General features: G+C 39.9%; 1 protein-coding gene across 11 annotated transcripts in view; it reads right to left on the bottom strand.

Annotated features, from left to right (window-relative positions):
* The window catches only part of PLAG1 (PLAG1 zinc finger), a 52,986-nt gene that overhangs the window by 24,324 nt on the left and 7,927 nt on the right, over positions 1 to 20,735 (bottom strand). For 2 of the 11 annotated variants that reach the window (XM_041123003.1, XM_041123004.1), the window contains one exon: positions 1,088 to 1,681. The exons of 3 other annotated variants lie outside the window; for them this stretch is intronic. The gene's annotated coding sequence lies outside the window, so the exon portion shown is untranslated. Of the gene's footprint in view, positions 1 to 1,087; positions 10,979 to 11,372; positions 14,460 to 20,735 lie in introns of those variants that run through there. 6 more of the 11 variants (XM_041123008.1, XM_041123002.1, XR_005932193.1 and 3 more) reach the window with 6 other exon arrangements.

The raw sequence follows: 20,735 nt of genomic DNA, 5'->3' as shown, positions 1-20,735 counted from the left end.
AATATGAAAGATGCAAAAGCATCAAAAAGTGTCATCAAGCTCTCTTGTATTTGTGGAGTCAGGTACTGGAGAAACTACAAAGCCCTGAGTCAGCAGCACAGATGTGACAGATGACACTGGCTGGGAGGAAGGCAAACCAACTCTTCTTAAACTGAAGGACATGTCGCATGGGCAGGGGTGTAGGCAGCAGCAGCAGGAGGAAACACAGAGTCCCACGTAACGCCATCCGTCCTCTATGTCTGTGCATCCCCCGAAACACATGGGTCCCTCCAGCCTCCAAACTCTCTCCCCTTGCGCCCACGCGAGGAGTTGAGCTCCGGAGGGCGTGGAGGCGAGCCGTGCCGCGGCTCCGGCTCAGCTGGGACAGGCGTGCTCTTTGCTGTGTCTAGCTGGGCCGGGCTGCTTCGTGCCTTCCCCACAGCCCCAGGGCTCCCCGAGGCAGGCGGGGAGCGGGCAGCGTGCTCCCTGGCGACATCAGCACCGAGAGCAGGGTCACCTCTCTCCTTCTAGAGATCTCCAGGCTTCCCAAATAGGGCAAGGTAGCTACGGGACAGAGTTGCAAAGACTTGGGCAGTGAAGATAACTCGATGCCACTCCTCATGGGATGGATCTTTTCCACAGGGGGGAGAGAGCACAGAGAACGAGGGGAAGGAGTAGGCATGGAGGTACAAGGGAGCTGATACAGTAAAGTTTCTGACAAGTCCTTCGGTACAGCAGGACTGATAATTAGGCAAGAGCAGCTGAGTGAAGACTGAACAGAATTTGCTGTATTTGACATGCAAAATTTTGGGGTAGGGGATACCAACAGTGAAGGTTCTTACTCTGGGTAAGAGGGTAAGAGAGATGAAGGGACATAGAGACAGCAGCTGGAGCGCAGAAGTTCGGAGGCGGCCAGTGAGTGACAGTGCATCTGTGTGGACGAGGAGCCCACAGCAAATAAATAAGACAAGAGCCTTATCTAAGTTTGAGAACAGCTAAGTTAAATGGCAAGCGGAGGGCTGCTACCTGACCGAGAGAGCTCTGCTCCAGAAAACGTAGTTTAAACCCTCCTGTGAAGTTATTGTGCAATTGGGCATGCAATACTTACTGGATCGGATTCCTCCTCCAGCCTCTGCAGGATCCTGTAGCCGTTTCTTGGGTATTGTTCACGTCTGATGAGTCACAGTGCTTGCAGCAGGCCCCGGCCCAGCTGGACACTATGGCATAGGTGAGGCTACTGACCTTTATTTGCTGGGTTTTCACCCGGTTACCTCAGGCCTCTGCTGTGGCACTGTGCATCATCCGGGGGAAAAAAAAAATGAATCACTCCTGGATTCGGTGGCAATGTCACTTGCAAAACCACAGCCCAGAGCACATATGAGGGCACTGATCAAGAATCCTGTCGTGTTTCTTTGTCTTCTGCTACATCCTTTGTGGTCCTTTGTGTTGATTCATCCCCGAGGCCAGGTCCAGGTGTGCTCTCTTGCTTTCGTTTATGTGGGCAGTGACCTGTACCTGTCCGTCCCGTAACGATTCGTATCTGAGTATGGTCAGACATACATGAACCGCAGGCCACCAGCCTTGGCAGACTCTTCAAAACTAATCAGTTGTTACACCTAACTTGCTTACAACCCCCACCGAAGAGCAGCACTCTTGGCTACCTGCCAACATGTAGGAGCATTTACCTCCAGTCAGGATGATCCTGGAGTAAAGGAGGACATAGGTAGTGAGCCAGGTGGGAAGAAATACAAACTCCAGCACATTATAAGCAATTAACCCAAAGAAACCTTAGAGTGGAAACTAACTCACCGCAACAAGCATTTCCGGCACTTACTGCGTAAGTAGTCCTTTTTGATATAACTTTGAGAATTAAGTTCAGCATGGACACATGATGCTGTAAGAGGAACTGAAGTGTGTTCAAGGTAACATCCGACTGTGGACTAAGCCATAGTAAACTGTCTTTGTTAATTATTTCCCAGTGATCAACAGCCTAGACATTCTTTCTCACTACCTCCATTTTAAGGTTCACAAAGGGACAATTCTACCTATTATCTGCTTGAGTGATCCTATGTTTCCATACTTAGAAAAGCAAAACAGAAGTAGAAAACCAGAATGCAGTAAATTTTGCATGCAGTTTCTGTTTGTTAGGACAAATCTTTTTCTCAACATACAGGAAGAATATCATGCAGAAGGTAAAAAAAAAATCCCCGCAACAGATTATTCCTCATCCTCTGCTTTTAAGAGACTACTCTTAATAGATAACACAAATGGGTTTGAGCAACTGTAGTAACTGTTTTCAAGCATATCTTCTCTAAGCCACTGAGATGCCAAAAGAATGGGTCAAGTGGACATACATTTCAGATCTGCTAAGTCCTGGTCCCATCTCTGTCACATACCTCTCCACAATTTTGAGCAAAAGCACCTCATATCTACTGCATATCAGCTACTGCATTTTTATCAACCCCCAATCCTTAGTTAAATAAAGAAATAAAACCACTTAACTAAATCCAGCCTACCTGTCAAGTATGCCCTTCTCTCGCAACCTGACCTGACCATCCCTAGTTTCTAACGTGCAGCCCTAGCCACTCTGCTCTTGCAGATCCTCCACCATCCATTTAGCAATCGCAGCACCACACTCCTCCTTCAAAGGTTTCACTGCTATAATGGCAAAACCTGAGGAATCACTTCAGCTCTTTGCTGCAAAAGCCCATAGGTCATTGTGCACTCTGAATCAAGTGTTCGAGTTTTCTATTAGATACACAGGCAGTTCTTTATTTACAAAGGCCTGGATGTTAAGAAGACAGCACTACAAACAGGAGGAGTATTTATTTACAGATATCATTAGCAATTTACAAGAAAATGTAATAAACAGGTCACATGAACAGCTGAAGCACTGAGTGGCTAACTGGATATTTCAGCTATCTTAATTAACTTCAGTATTGCATCAAATGCTGTAAGAGAGCGACAGATCACTAATGCCAAGTTAGTCATTTTCAGTAACAGTTCTCATGGAATTTTTTCCTTCTAAATAATCAAAACAATTGGTCATTGGACCTTATAAGGAAAAGTGCCATACCAAACAGATTTTCATAAAATACAGCTGTTTTAACTGCACAGTTCCCTCCAGCCTATCTGCAGCACCTGAATTCTGGGGCTGCGTTTTTATGTTTTTTTTTAAACAAGACGACAAGGTAAAACTATTATAGTAATTAGCAGTAGAGTAACTCACTTGGGTGGTTTCATCTGTTCTTATGAGAGTGAGGGACATTCAATAAAACCACAGCATAGCAAATTTTAAACTAATAAACACCAATACTTTATTTCTAGCAGCAAAGTATTAGCCTGTGAGATTTACTGCCAGAAGGTAGCATACAGTTAGACAGACAAGACTTGCGTAGATAACTGGATCATGCAGAATTATAATGCGATTTGAAGAGGGCTTCAGGAAAAATTATACCAACCCTCTTTTTTCAGGACAAAATCCAAACCAGCAGAAAGTTAAATAAGAGAGGATCTTTATACCACCCCTTGAAGCATCTGATAGCAGCTAATATCAAGAGAAAATACAGGACTTGACAGAACAGTAGTCAGAATTCCTGTGTCGTATCAGATCTAGAGAGGATAACACTTTTGTGAATTCCAGACAGCAGCCTCCCATCTTTCCAGAGCATCTTTTGAAACATGCAGTTGAGCTTGCCTTGTGTATAGCAAAGTATATGTTTTAAGACCTCGGGCACTGGGATACCTGCCAAGTCACAACAAATATGTATACATAATCTAATCTACTTAAATTTTGAGTGGAAACTCTGTGCCCTTTAGATATATCCCTCAAGGCTACAAATAGCATACTTGTTGGACAGGATGAAGTTTCCCTGCGTAAGTAATAACTGAGCTCTTCTGGCATCTAACCACGCCTCCCGGCTTCTTCCAAAACCAAAGACTGGGGAGGGAGGAGTGATGAGGATGAAGGTTCGGAGGTTCGGAGATAGGGGCAAAAGGAGTTTAAGGAAGAGAAAACAGAGACAAATTATAGGTGTATTAGGAACAAGGTGCTCTTAATAAAACAGTTACAAGAAAGCAATCTCTCCCCCCCCCCCCCCCCCCCTTATCTGGCAGGTGACAAGTTGGTAAAAAAATCCCCAAAATGGAGAATCCTGTGAAGAGGAGAAGGGGGCCTAAAAAGTCAAATGAAGCAAAGCAGAGGCAAAACAGCAGTGTTAACAAATTGCAAGGCAACGCTCACTGCCCAACAGATTTGAATACAGTGAGGATTATTCACAGCCTTGGTATGGTCACCTTTTCCTAGGAAAAACTGGCTAGAAGGAAAGCCAGTGAAATCCTTGGGAGCCTGTATAGGCTTCTACAGCTAAAAATAAATTAACAAATCAGAAATCAAAACAGTTTAGAATACACATGAATGTAAACAAACAGGGACATATTTTGACAGCACAAAGCAGTAGTTAAATAACTGTGCTGCCTTCTAAAATGAGGGAATATTACTATTTTTCTTTAAAAGCAGGTGACTATTGGGTTTGAAATTTCATACCGCACTTGTTTCTATGACCTATGAACCTTCTGTTAAGAAAAGCTAAACAACTGGATAAATTTTAATAAGAGATCTTTGCATTTGGCCTCTAGAAGAAAAATTTCACTGGCAGCCTTACTTCCTACCACTAACCAATCTCTTAAAATATAGTATCTACTAATCCTTTAAAACGCTTGGTCTAATTGCACACAATAATGGGCATACTTATCTGAAGCAGATCTAGTGTGGTCTACAGCATTGTTTCAGCAGGATTTTTTTTTTCTTTACTTCTAGCAGATAGTATTACAACTACAAATTTCAAACTGCAACTGCCCTGCTTACCCAAATCTGAGTACCAGAGGGCAGGCAAGGGAGATGTGGAGACTCGTGCCCATGCCATCATTGTAACCGCACAAACAAGCAGTCTTTAAGAAAAAATAAATACTTGTGAACATGAAATGCAGATTCATGACCAGCTAATGCTGGGTAATACAGTCTGACAGCACGGCACCCACCCAAGCTGTCTGTCATTAAGAAAACATGAGAAAGTAACACATAGAAACTTGGCTGTAGAAATCACATTTCTTTCCTGCCTCCTATCATATCGCGCAAATCTGCCGGAGTAAAGAAAGGTATGCATCCCCTTCTCCTGCAGAGAGAGCTGGAAGCTCATCTTAACTAAACCACAGTTGTTACATATTATTGACCACACACAATACACTTACTGCTGACTCGTAGCAATAATAATCTTCCACCCTCTCCCCAAACACACCACTATCTCCCAGCCCCGCCAGTTAGCACAAGCTGCCACCACGACTAGTGTTGGGGGAAGTATCTGCTAAAGGGCCAGGTACAAAACGATCAAAAAGAGTTAGGGTTATGTGAAGGAACAGCTAAGAAAAACGACACAACGCTACCAAAACAGGTACAACACCCTGATGACTTCAACATGTCCCTTTCTGAAATAATTTGTTTCCTTACCAAAGCAGGGGGGTGCTTTCAGAGGAGCCTGCATCCCAAATGCGAACATGAGAACGTGTCAAGACATCTGTATTTCAGTCTCATTGTTACCACAGTTGTCACCAAAACTTTAGGGTTTGTACCCAAAAGGCTGTACTTGCAAAGACAAGGGCTGATACTTCCCTTGAATTACAGGGCCACAGAAACCAGCACTGTGAGACATCAGCTTTTTTTTAAAAAAAAAAAAAAAACCAAAACCAAAACCAACACAAAACAAAACACTGAAGGGTTTTGGCATGGATATAGCTATGGTACGGATAACTGCTGCCAGTTAACCTCAAGGCCTGATCCCTCATCAGATTTGACGGCTGCCTTGGCAAGCAGCTTCAGCAGTTACCTTCTCATCTCTGGACCCAATCCCAAAAGCAAAGCAGCTATCTCCAGAATTAGGTAACTCCACCTAAGCAAATGCCTTGTTTACTGGGTCAACCATAGGCAGAAGCAACTGTGCCCAGCCAACACCCCAAGCTGGCCGGACACAAGCCACCTCCTTGCTAGAGGCTGGGCTGCGTGGCAAAAGCAGTGCCAGGCTCAAGTGCCCACGAGCAGCTCGGAGACGGGGGGTAAACGCTCTGGCACAGCACCTTGGCCAACGCTTTGGGATTGGAGATAGACACATCTGTCCAGCTGTCATGTTGATGGGAGCACAGGACAGCACTCTGTCAGCCTGTCCGGAGCTTAGTTATTTTGAGCGTGCCTCCACATTGAAACAGTTGAAGGTATGATGCTTCTTCCTCCCTCCCTTTCCTTCTCGTGCTGGTGCTTGTCTGGCCACACAGTGTACCAGGCCAGAGAGCTAAAACAGTCACATTAACCCTAGAGAGCTAAAATGGTCAATTAACCCTACAGAAAAAATGCTGCTCATTTCCATGCAGTGACTTAGTGCCAGCACAAGAGGAGGTAGAGAAGAGCCATCTCAGGTACAGGGATGGGCAGGCTGGGATTCCCGCAGGTCTAGCCCAAACTGCTAATCACTGAGAAACTGCACCCACAGATTTCCTATGGTCTCTTGGCACTAACCGGATTGAGCAGCCATTCAGAGTCTGGAACAGCAGAAATTTCAGCACCCTGCTAAACAGAGGGAGTTGGAACCACCTCCGTCTTGCAGACCCAATGTCGAAGAGCGTGGCAAGGGGAACCAACCTGGCAGAACAGATTGAGCACAACAGACTAATGGAGTATCATGGCACTGTGAGATGCTCTCACCTTAGCAGGGGTGATAAGAGGTACTAAATGACTAAGTTCATGTTATTGGCAGTGCATGTATTTCCTTGAATAAACTTGGTCAGAACTAAGACTGCCAAACAATCACAACAGAGAAAAGCACTGGGCAACTCTTTCAACTCACTATTCCCACTACAGTGAAAATAAGGTAGAAGTTTACAGTCCTCTGCACCAGAGGTGGCTACCAACCACAGAGGCCAACACAGGGGCTCCTGAAAAGTGAATTAAGAAAAGTATCTACCTTACTTATATAACCTTACCTTTCATATTGAAATACTACCTTCTGATTTAACAGGAAGCAAGGCTGCCATGTGATGAGATGGAAGAGGCTCAGAACAGCATCAAATCCAAACAAAGACTTTTTGCCTCATTTCAATATTGAGCAAAGTTGGAGAAAAGTTATCTAGACATACAATTCATGATGATAGCATGGCCTCTGGCATGGAGCATGTTTTCAAAGAAAGAATGAAAACATGAAGGTAAAGAGAAAATCGAATAAAACGTAACACGATTTTTAAAAGTTGAACCATGTTGAACATCCAACTTTTCTTCAGCATGACAAAATAGTGTTTATACAAAGGAAGCATGACAGTTCTAGTCTCACACAGTAAGAAATCTGATATGCTACCACCTGAGCAGTAGTTTGTTGTGCTGAGAAGAGAGGGGTTAGTTCAAGAATAGTATGTCAGGAAAAGCAGCAGATAAAGAAGAGATGACACCAGATTTCTTTCTGAAAGGTGGAAGGATGTTATTTATGGACTTCTGCCAAGACTGGTGTTCACTCTTTTTTGATTCAACATTTTCATTTAGAATTTTTTTTATGACTTTAAGTAAGCACTATTAAAATGCGTAGAAAATACTAAACCAGGAGGTACCAGAAGTACAGTGCAGACTGAAACAACACACAAAACCTGCAACAAATCTTAAGGACAGCTGCAACAGAAATGGGATGAAAAGTAACAACAAAGGACAGAGTAACGCACTTAAGAGACTAGTGGTTTCTACTGAAAAGAGACAAATCATTAGTTGGAAGTAGCAGAGAAGAACCATCCTATAAGCAGCTAGTAAAACTCACTAAAGAGAGCTGGTTCAGAAGAAAGAAAATATAATGATTCAAAAAAGCAGCTGTATTTCCAGCGCAGAAAGGGACATATGGATGCTACTACAGTGGACTACCAAGATCTTGCTGGGAACACCGTGTATAAATCTGGTAATACATATTCACAAAAAAAATCTATTTGGGATAGCACAACAAAATATCTGATTAAAAAAAACCAAAAAACAAAACAACCAAAAAAACACAAAAGGTCTTAGGAAGTACACCAATGAGACAATCAGCAGGGCTGGCATAAATAAGTGTAAGCTTATCAAAAGTAAGTTTAGGCTGGAAATTAAAAGGGTTCCTAGACAATAAATACTGGCTTTAAGTTTACACATCAGAAGATAGGGATGTGGATAGAGGAAAAAATGAAACTAGTTCACAAGTGGATCTATATACGTTCACAAAGACAGACATGGTTTCTGTGACAGCAAGGCATTTGACTCAGCCAGGGTGATTTGTTCCAGTTCTGAATACTCCTTGGAATACTGAGGTCCCTGAATACTCATCAGAACACGATGGTCCTAGCGGGTCAGAGCAGAAGCCCATCCAGCCCAGCATCCTTGCTTCAGTAACAGCTGACAGCAGATCATGAGGAAGGAAAGCATGTAGTATTTTGGGGAAGTATCACCATTTGTGATTTAGGGACTTCCTGAGCTAGGTAGATTTAATAGCCCTCATTTCCACTAATTTGGTAGCCCTCTCTTGTGCCCATGTAAACTTTCTTACTCACAACACCCCATGGCAAGGAGTTCCACAGCTTAATTTCACGGTTTATTAACAACCCATCTGAACATATCTCCCACTATTTCTCTTTCCTCTTAGCTAATGATTTTGCTCCCCCTTCATCCCATCTATGCCATTCCTTTATGATCCCCTGTCTGTGATATGAAACCTCTATTGTATTCTCCCTTTTGTAGTCTCTTACCAGTCTGAAAAGTCTAAGCTTACTTAGGCCTTCCTTCCATGGAAGCTGTTTCACTACCTTTTTCATATGCATCACCTTGTGCTGTATTTTTGCCATTCTACATATATCTTTTGTACAGTATTGAGGAGACAAGACACCATGGATTGCTGCCTGTTTTATCTCTTTCCTAACAATTAATTCCCAAAGCCCACCAAAGTACTACAGTAAGCCTGACATCTACATCGGGCAAGTCAGCATAAACTTGAATAACAACTGGGGGACGGGGGAGTGGTAGGAGGACACGTGAACAAAATACAACATATTGGTGAAGAGGCAACACAACTTGGAAAAGGAAACAAAGTTCCACAAAGCAAGTGGAGTTCTCTGAAGGGATCAATAAACATGTAGATAAGGGAGATGCAACTGAATGGCATGCAGGTAATACCTGCACTGAAGTGGCTGGAGACTGACAAGACGAAGCTGAACAGACTGGTAGCTACTGCCTCTTCCAATAAAAGAGCTGAAGATGTGAAATGAAATGATGAGGACACAGGCTCAAGAAGGAAACGTACCTGTTTTTCACATGTTTCTGCTGTGGAACTCCTTGCAATGGGGTGTTTAGACACTTAAGAGTTTACAAAGGCCCAAGAGATCACAGGAAAAAGTTATGGAAAAAGTCCAGTAAAGGTTAGCAAATACAAACCCACCATGACTGGCTCAGGAAGCCTTTGACAAGTGAATTATTGAAGATCAGGAGAATGCTCTGGGAAAGCCATCCCTTCATGCTTGCCCTGCTCCTGGGCCTTTCACTACACCTTTGGTTTTGCCACTGTCAGAAACAGAACACCAGGCTTTGATATGCACACAAGGGTAATTATTCCTACTAAATAAAATGCAAACACAGAATTTGATCAGCATTTATCAGGTTGATCAAAAGTAGTATTTGTCATCTCAGGCCTCGATTGGGCTGGTAAGACCTGTGATAACAGTTCTCTAACAACACTTGATTTGGAAGCAAGACAACTCTTCTGTTAATTTACACAAGAACCGACACTGCTGTCAGTAGGTACAAATGCTAACTCAAATCCAGCATATTTTACTATTGGCAGAATGAGTAGGATCACATTTCACCATGCTGTCAAACACTTGCCATTATAAGACAAACTCCTCTACATAAGACAACTTACGACTTTGCCAAACTGCCATTGTTTGGGCTGAAATTTTACAAGTTAGTATCTGCTTCAGTGTTTTGTTTCTTCACTTTTTATTCATTCAAAACAGTACAGCCATTTAAGAAAAATAAAGGTTAATGTAAAAAAAGTTTTCTCTGTGTCAAAAGATTCTGGCGGACTTTTCCTACTTTTCCTTTTCCTAGAGTTTTGAAGCCCTGTCCTTTGGGATGGAGAATTGAAATTAGACAGGGGTAGTGGTAGAGCTGTCATTCCTGTGAACTCTTCCCAAATTTGCCTGATTTCTTGATTACTTATTCCACAAGCCCTTTAGTCATTCAGAAACCAATCTTTTGAGTCAGATAATGGAACACTGTCCTAGAGGACTCAGATTCTACTAGAGATCTGTGTCATTTCAACTGAATGCTACAGAAGAGGTCATTAATTTTCCAGGTCTTTGACATGGGTCTACAAGGAGTGATTTGCAGAAATAGTGCCTGCAGCTGCAGTGGAAGGCAGTGAAAGCTGTGTTCTAAACAGATTATGAAGACAATGGTTTATGAAAAACTTGGCCTAGTAATCTCAAAACAGGTTCTCCCAAAAAATGCCACAGAAACTTGATTCTTAAAAAAAACAACCCTCAGAAAAACCACAAGAGCCATTTACTTTATTCTCACTCTGCATTTTATCCTGTGCATGCACTGCAGGCTCTCCTGCTTTGGTATGAAGGTGCTTACAGTACAAGTCTCACGATGCAGGTTGGGCAAGTAGTGTCTCTCCATCACAACAGTCAGAAACAACGTACAAGCAGCTAGGTATTTCATGAGGATATGGACTGTGGCTGTAGGGCAGGATTTCTCAAAGTATCCAGAGCCTGAGGCAAAACATCAAACGTGCTAGAGAGCATACCAGAACTCTGTATAAATATGTTCCATTGTTAAGATCCATGTATAAGTTTCCAGCCAGCAAACTGGCTTTTGAACTCCCATCTGCAGGATACATACAGCTCTGAGAACTAGCATCCCACTGGGTATTTGCCTTCAGTGATCCAGGGCCTGAAAAGTAGGATAGCATAGGAGTGCCCATGGCAATGACTGAGAGGAACATAATTTGGCTTTGTGTAAATGAGGGACGGCTGAATTTACTATTTTATTTAAAAACAGTAGTGTCAGCCACTGTTGTTAAATTAACACACAAAATTAAACAGGGTGCATACATGCAACCGCAAGTACTTTAACTCCTTTTTCCCCTTTCCTTTCCACATGCCTTAGTTCTCCTCCTTCGAGTAACACTGTAAGCTTGTCAGGGGAAGGACAGATGCCTGCTGTGTTTTCCTTTTCAGCCTCTAGTACACTGAATCCTAAAAATGGATGCTACTTTTTTTTTTTTTTAAGGCATGAACAAAGCAACACAACTCCGAAAGCCTCCTTTAGTTCTATTTATTCTTACCCAGTCATCAGCGCTTAGAAACAAACATTCTTCCTGTCCACTGCTCTCCTGTGAAAGACCACAGTATCTATAGTTACTGGAGAAGAGTGCTTCAGTTATCTAGGCTCCAATCCTTCCCATGCTTTACTTTTCAGCTTGCCCCAGAAGGCTTGCTCTCTCAGAGGACACCAGAATCAAGATTTCTCTTTCCAAAGGCAGCTACTGAAATACTCTCTCATCACCGGGAAGCTCGTCACTCTTTAAAAGAACCAAATACCAAGGTCACATCTGAAACTGAAGAGCTAAAGAGTCACTTCTGATCAACTTACAACTTCCAGCCAACTTGCCAGGCCTTCCCCAGTGCAAAGAAAGTGGTGAGACTGCAACTCTAGCCCTAAGAAATGCTGTCAGCACAGGCTGAGCTTTTTTAAAAAGAGCTACCAACTTCCCCCAAACCATTTTTTCTTCTTAGTTGTAGGTCTTCCTGTCAAAGGAAAGCATATTGGGCAGGTGGCACACACTACCACAGTAACACTGTGAAACTCTCACCAGGCCAGAAATGGCATCAGAAACAGCACCTCAACTTCCTTCAAAATATCCATGATTTTCTAACAGCCCTAAGAAGCAATCACCATAATTAATTCCCCATCCTAAGAATGGAATGGCATGAGGGAGCAGGGGGAGAAGGACTATATCAAGCAAGAATCTTTCCTATTCCTTTCTTAAACAATGCCTGCTTACAAGAGGCAATCTCACACAAATACAAGGTATTTTTGGCTGATCTTGCTGGGCTGTTTCTCCTTAGCCATTTGGAAATCAAATTTATTAAAGAAAACATTGTATTTTTGGCTAGAGGTAGCTTAAGGGCTTTCCTCCTTAGAATCCATGAGAAGATACTTCCCTCTTCAGTGGAGCAGCACAAACTTGCGGCTAAGAAATTTTGGGCATAATTCTGAAAGGAACAAACAAACAAGCCAAAGTCCAAGGTCACACAAATATCCTCTCAGGACAGCTGTTTATTTTATATAATTCTTCCAGCTGTGCAAAAGGTGCTTTAAACAAACAGAGCATGTGGCCGAAGTAAGGGAAGTAGCTCAACACAACCTGCACTACAGCAGAGTTCTTCCCTGGGCGGAGTGACGATTCCGAGCCCAAGAAGCTGCTGTGGCACACAACACAGGGCAGCAAGACCCAGGACCTGAAACTCTGTTGGCAGATGGGTATTTCTGATGGTTCATCGAAAGGAATGTGCTAAGAACAGCACGCAAAAATCCACTGAAGCATTCAAGTAGTCAGAGGATCGACATACTTTGCAGGTATATCCTTGGCCACAATCTGCTAGTGCTTTATCTATAAACTACTTACCAATACACAAATATCCCTCTGTTTCCTAGCGCTCCTATGTCACAGAGCACCATCAGACTAACCGGTGCAGAAATAAGAACACAAACATTTTTCTTTTGCAGCTGATGAGTAATATGTGACTGAAAAATGATGAAAGCAGAGTAGAAAAGCAATCTGGTACAGGTAAATGGTACATTAAAAAAAAAAGCAGTAATGAAACATTCAGGAGATGAATCAAAACAAAAAACAAACTGAACTTTTCCTATAAATCAGATTTCAAAATACTAAACAGTAAGAGACTTGATTATGAAGAAATCTAAACACATGCAAAAATAAAAGGGCCAGATCAACAAGGTGTTTTGAAGTACTATTAAAATGATGGTCCACCTTGAGAAGGTATTTTTCAGATGCACTGACAACTCTAGACAACGTTATTTTATGCTCTCCATTTTCTTCTTGGAGATATAAATGAAAACAGTTGTTGAGGAAAACTGCACATACTTGGAATAAACATGAAAGAGTAACAAGATGGGAAACAAGTCATTACCAGACAGGAAAAGAGAGAAAGCAGAAATCCAGAAAACCTGAAGCAGAATAACAAACAGTTTAATCTTTTTGAGGGCAGTGGGACGCAGTGATGATGGCTAGGAACATGCACTCTTCTGGTCCTCTTTCACTGTAAGGACTTTATCATGGGCTTGACCTCTTGTCTGTCTTGGCTTTTTAAATATAAAAGCTCCTCTTCGGTAAATACATTCTCATCTTTAAAACATAATTATGGTCTGAAAGTTGACACTAAAAATAGCACCAAGGAGCTTCATATTCATGTCTTCTTGATTTCTGTATCAATTTACTTGATTGCAACAGTCAAGCCTATGTCCTGTGGTCCTCAAGACTGAAAGGAGTTCTTAGGAGGGTTAGTCCTAAAGAGATGTTTGACAGGGTGACACTTTTGAGTTTAAATCCGTAAATAATAGTTGAAATATCAATGTGTGACTGTAAATACATCTATATAAAGGACAAAGCATTCACAAATGTTTAGCGACTTTCTTAAGAAAAGCAAGTTTCTGAGTAAAAAAAAAAAAAAAGATTAGGGAAACATTAAAAAAAATAAAAGAATACATATTCCACTAATCCATACTGGCATGCCAGGAAAACTTAAAGACAATTTGGAACAAACTTCACAAATTCTTACAATTAGGAAATACATGAGGAATAACATCATGAATAAGTCTTCAAATTAGCAAGTGACCAAGAAGTATACGCTTTGCCAATTTCAGTTCAAATCAAAATACTTCATGATACAAGCATATTTTTAGTACTTTTACAAATAAATGGGTTCTTTGGAATAAGATTCTTCACTCACTAACATTCTCATCTTTTTTTCCTGCAGTGTCAGAAACAGCCATTTCAAGATGCCTTTTGCAAATCTGCAAATTGAAAAGGACAATTAACATTTAATCTCATATGAAGTTAGAGTCTTTGAAAAAAAAGGATAAAAATATTTTAAATATGAATCTTGGAAAAGGTTTTTTTTCCCTCACTTTAACAACTGTCTGAAATAACTACTGCACTAACCTGATGACACACTTATTTACTATATTTTCTTACACCCGTTATTCAGTTGTTGGCAGTAATACAACTTCATTTAGCAATAGCTTGGACCCCTCAGTAAGGGAATGTGTACATAGTAGCTCTCTAATCTTGCTGCCCAGCTGCTAAGACAGTCACATGAGTCACTTGCTGCCTTTAGAGCAACACACACCACTTGCTGAATTTAGAGACATTCTCTGTTTCTGCACTGGCCATATATATAAATTGAGTAATACCCTATCCTAATCACACACAAAACACTCTAGGTGGGGTTTTTTTTTTTTTTTTGGTTGGGTTTTGCTGGGTTTTTTTAGGTTTAAACTGGTGAGTCAAAGAACGTATTTTTTACTAATGCAGTTAACAACCCAGCTCCACAGTGATTTATGCACCAGTTTTCAGCATTATCATTTTCACTCCAGTTAGGCTAACTTCCAGAATCAGTTCAAACGTAGGTAACTTCATCTAATTGTTCAGTGAAAATCCAGCCCTGGAAGAATGAAGAACTCTATCTGCCAGGACGATACAGTACACAGCTTTGGAAAGAAACACTTCACAACAATTCCTTCCTTATCAGGATTTTAAACTGTGACTGTTTGGAACACCACCTTATTCAACAGTCTATTTAAAAACAATTTACATAAAGACTGGCATAGCTACTTCCAGGCAGCACTTTGGTCTACTGATACATAAAACTCCTTGTTGAAAATACTTTATTTATTAACATAATCTATAGGCAATGCATAGGGAGTACTATCACATACAAACAGCACAGAGCCTTACAGCAAAACACTGTGAGGATAATCTTCTCTGGACTGTCACTGCATCCTCAGTGTAGGCCCTAGGATGTTTCATTTTACTCTATATCACATACTATCTTCTTTCCCATATTGTCCCCGTGTCTCATTATGGCACTGTTCTTTGCAGATGGTCGTATATGGAAGTGATCAACAACACAACCTATTATGCTCTGGTCATACGTGTTCGTAGACTACCAGCATAACAACCCGCCCCCAGAATCATACTTCAAGGTACAGGGCTAATGCCACCAAAACCACGAAGTCTTTTAGATTATACGAAACACACTTCTCCAGTTCAAAAATATATTGGCCCAAATTGCAAAAGGTGTTTTAGTGTGCCTGAAGAAGAAAGCAGTGTGTCAAACCTTACCTAACTCTATTAGTTTAAAGTACGGCCAAGCTTGCCTTAAAATGGTCTTTACAGACTTCTTGCCAGTAGGAGATCACAGTAGGCAATGTCCCAACTCACCAGTTGAGCAGCAGCACATTTTCAAGTTAAATACTCTAATCTGTCAGATAACATTAAATACAGCTCTGTAACTAGCCAGAATAGAGTATCAAGTAGTAACAACTAACTAAACTTTTCACTCATGTTGTACCATCCTGAATTAGCATTTGTAAAAATAAATGAAATGGTTGAGCAAACTTTGCACTGTAATTCAACTAAGTACAAGCAAATTCATTGTATTGGTATTTAATACTTAAAAAATTCTAGTCACAGATGTACACAGTGGCACTCAACCTACAGTCAAATTTCAGACTAACACACACATATCTACTGTTCTTATGAGTAACACCCAAGATTTCTGAAGTCAAATGATAAGGCAGAACTGTGTTTTTCTGTTGTATTTTTCACACTTTACAGAATTTTCTGCCCAGTCACTGTTGCTGTTCCCCACGTTTTTGTGACTCTTTACACTGCAACAGTATACAATTACAAAAATTGAATGAGGAATATACAACTTCAGAGAACGAAGTGGCAGAGGAACACGGGGCAAGATTAGCAACTGAAACTACTAATCCACATGAATCTGTGTCCAATCCAGCTGGCGTAAATCCTCATCCTCCTTTACTCTATCTTTCCCATAAGCAGTATAGCATTCCATTCAGGTATTTGGCTATCACAACATAATATTCTACAACCAAATTAGGAATTGCCACCCCCTCACACTGAGAAAAGGTGTTTGCATATGCCACCTTTAATCAACAATTTGTCTGGAATAACCAGAATGCCTTAAAGCAGGTCAAACCATGCTGACATAAAAAACAATTCTTGGAATAAAGGCTGCAATTTCATAATGCACGTATTATGCATTCCATTAAAGAAGCTGCTCTCCTTAAGAATTCAAGTTTATGCGTATATTTCTGTGATAACCTGAAACCTTTCAGATAGACTCTAGTAAAGAGGTAGCTGCCTGGAATAAGAACATTGCCTACAGAATGATGTATGATGGCTTAGTGGATTAGCATGTTAAAAGCATAATCTCTTTTGTCACAGCTATTTTTAAGTGGTCTTAAAAAAAGTATAAAATGTTAATTCTGTTTTTCAATAAACATAACTTTTGATCTGCTGAGTCAGAGGTGTTATGCATAATAATCACAGCAGGAGTACAATGCTATTTGTATTTGTTCAGAGGAAAAAGCATGAGCACAAGTCTGTGCAAATAACAAGAAAAAATATCATGGAGCAGAATTCAATTAAAGGCAAATACACCAGTGGAAAATAGTAATTCTGACAAAACAAAACACTTGTTTTCCTAGGTACAATCCATTACTAGAAAGTCAACTTCAAAGCCACATAACATTTACATTCAGGTTTTATAATATACACTTCCAACACTGGACTACAACACAGTGTGCTACTAAGTCAGTACCATATCACTTTTCCATGTATCACTTTTAATTCTGAATTCAAACCCACAAAACCAACAAACTCACTAACCTTAGAAAGCACTTTATCATGCACTATCTGAATGTAGTAGAAGAGCTTTGTGTTTGTACAGCTCCCAAAAATAATCATGGCAGGGTTCTGAATACCTATGCATGTCTAGATACCTAACTTTTTTACCTCAAAAAAAAAGTTATGGATGTACATGGACACAACATTTTTTTTTTTTTTTTGCTTTGATCAAGTTCTGATGGTTTTGTTACTGAAATCTATATTCTTCTAAATGTATGTTATGTATTAATTTCATAAATATATTAATATAACACACATTCCCTTACTGAGAGATCCAAGCTATTGCTAAATGAATCTCCCATGACATCTAAGTATTATTTACTTGGTTGAAAAATATCATCAGATTAGTAGAGCAGTTATTTTTCTTTGCTTTCAAGACAGTTAAATATTTTTCGAAGATCTTCAGTAAAAGGATTTTTGTCCTTTTCAAACACTCGAACTTCATACGTGGTTACATTAATTGCCCCTTCAAGTTGACAGACTTGTAAAAATCATCCTGAAGTGTCCATTTCTGATACTGCAGGAAAAAACGAAAATGTGAGAGAAGAAAGGATCTTATTCCAAATAATGAATTTATTTGTAAAAGCCAGAGTAAAGCAGTTCCCTGTTCACACCGTAGAAAGAGACCAAGCCTTCACTGCAGGTCTGCTCCTTCCACGCTCAAGACACTGCAGTTCCATCATTAAGCAGCATCCCCTGCTGAGAAGCACATGACTCTACTGTTCATGATGTACCCTCAATGACCACCAGTTTCCAAATGATACTAAAAAATATACTGGTTTTAACCTGTAAAAAAAAACCCTGAACAGCTTGATTATTGACAACCGGAAAGATCACCCCTTTTCATGACTGCCACCTGAAACCATCTCAGATGCATGTTACAGTAAAAAAAAAACAGATGGGGAAATACCACTCACTCCCTGAGAAGCATTTCAACTTTAACATAGACCTCTCATTCTGAGACAGGCTTAAAGTGTTAGCATTACAGACTATACAGTTACTACTGTACATTTACTAATGACCTACCTAGAATTTGATAGATGGAAATGATGATATTTGGAAAGCATGAAGTAGAGGCTGAATATCTTGAAGGTCACAGTGAAGAGAATTGTCAGCATCCAACTGGATTTTAATAAGCTTTGCCAGAGGAGCCCAGGACATGCATTTTTATTGACTGTTTGTTCAATTTAATTTGTTTTGATTTATAGCAAAGCACTGTTGAAGAGGCCAAGGAAACTTTCAAATAATCTGGCCAAAATCAGACAGGAAAAAAAAGTCTCCCTCTTCCATCTACAATTCTGTAGTTCAGGTCATTTAATAACTTTGCCAGCCACTGCAACATACTCAAAAAATATTAAGAGACAGACTTCCTAAACAACTGATGAATGCAACAAGTGGACGGGAAAAAAATGAATAAATTTTTATCCCCACATAACCAGTCTAAAAACACCTAAAGCAAGAAGATAGAATGCTTGCTCTTCAGGCCTGAGCTCTGCCATGCGCAGCAGGGGGAGTATATGTATTTTTGACTAGATACTCTCTCAGATGTACCCCCAAACTGAAAATCACATGATGAATTTACAAAGTTGCTAAGTAACAGTTCATTCTCAAGAGGGATACAAATACATTATGATCTCCATCCACTAGACCTCTTAACCTTCCTAGAAAGGCCTAAGTTAGAGAACGTTTGGAGAGAGAGAGAGATATACACACATATATATGGATGGATAATCTTCAGAGCACTGTTGGCAGTGAAAGTGGTGGCAAATTTTTACGTATATTTGGGAAGGGAGAATTAACAAATCAGTTAAGCTCTCTCTTCTTCAAACTATGAGTCTTGCTATCTCAATGAAACAAATGTAATTTAAGTACTACTTCACATAACAGTTACAGAACACTCGCAACCTGACAGCGAATTTCTGCTTCCCTTTAAGCTTTTTTGTTAAGCTACTTACATAAAACCTTTAAGCTAAAACTACCACCAAATATCAAACTACCTCCTTTATGATAAAAGTCGGATGCTTAGCAGAAAGGATTATTTGACCTTCAACCACAGTTTAATAACTAAAACTATGACAGGAATAGGGAAGGTTTAGGACATCCATGAAGTCTTTGAGGGTTTGCTCAGAATTGAGGGACTTTCTATGGCTTGATTCCTGATGAAAACTGGAACAAACAGCACAATACTCAAGCACTTATTCAGACAAAACCTTTAGGGAATTGAATCTGCCTAATGAAGAATTGTGGAGTTCATCTCAAGATAACTGAATATATTATCAGTTTCGAGGTTGCAACATTACTGTGTGACTGAAATCACAAATTCATACGATTTAAATAATTTTGAGAGACCGAGGGGCAGTAATTTAAGTCATCAGAGCCCCTTCCTGACCACACCTCCCTTTTCACTCAAGGCTTGAGCAAAGATCCAGTCTCATTTTATGTTCAGTATTTTTACTAAGCAAACTACAGAAAAATAGAAAATAATAGTACATATTCAACCTCCCCAAGCTAAAGCACCTTTCTACTCCAATCAAATCAACAAGTTATCAATGCAGTTAAAAACTGCTTAAATGCACTTTTCTTTCAGTACAAATATTTAAGTATAATGAAGAGTAAGAAGTTTGCTTTACATGATGCATAGATAAAAACTGTACTAGAAACTGAAATGTATTACTCAAGATGGACTTAACTTACCTGTTCTCAAATATTCTGAAGTGGTCAAGTTTTCAAAAGTAAAATAATATTATACTACACGGGAGACCTCTAAGACCAGTTTTTTTTCCAAGAAACTTATTTCATAGTTTATAATTTCTGAAAGTGTAATCTAGATTTCTGTTTGCCTTCTACAGCAATGGATGCTAGGAGTGTGTTTGAGTGTTTCTTATGAGAAACAGTGACACCACATATGTGATTAATACTACAAGGCTGACAAAACCTGACATCTTTTCCTCATAGGCTAGTTTAACATTCATCCAGTTTGGGATTATTCCCATCATCCAAATACCATTATGACTAAGTTTCCCATGTTACTCTACACCCAATTTTTATACTTGTAGAATCATCAGCACAAGTTAATTCCACAGTACTCCTCAGCACAATTTTTGTAGTACAAAAATGATCGATATCAACACTTAATGGGACACAAATTCATTTTGAGAGAATGAAGGAGTTTTAAATAAGTGAAAGAACTGCTGCGTTCAGAAAAGAGTGTATCCAAAAGAAAAGGATACACTTGTACAGCTAAAACAAAAACCCTTTAAAATTACAACTAGGAAAACATTACATTTTACAAGTAATGAGAAATTAAACGAGTTTGATATAAATATTTCATATACACTTTTTAAAGCAATTTCAACACATATTAAAAACAGCCTGAATAATTAGGATAATTAACATATTATGATTCTCGGTTAACTTTTTAAGTAACAAATAATGTAACTTTGTTGTTTAGGAATAGAGCTGATTTCATTGTACTGGTATGCTTATAACTGTACTTAAACACCATTTAAAATAGCATGTAGCAACACCATCCTTTGACAGATGCAATAATATTTTTATTACTTTTTCTGAAACTGATTAAAATATAGCCATAAGCTATATGTTTGTGCTAGGGTACAATTAGAAGTCGTACAGTCTAAACACAATCCCAGTATTCAAAGGAATTAAAGAAAACTGTCAAGTCACAGAAGG

The sequence above is a fragment of the Aquila chrysaetos genome, chromosome 4, assembly GCF_900496995.4.
Source record: "Aquila chrysaetos chrysaetos chromosome 4, bAquChr1.4, whole genome shotgun sequence".
Classification (NCBI taxonomy): domain Eukaryota; kingdom Metazoa; phylum Chordata; class Aves; order Accipitriformes; family Accipitridae; genus Aquila; species Aquila chrysaetos.
The sequence above is the reverse complement of the archived record's forward strand: the minus strand, read 5'-3'. Positions and strand labels throughout refer to the sequence as shown.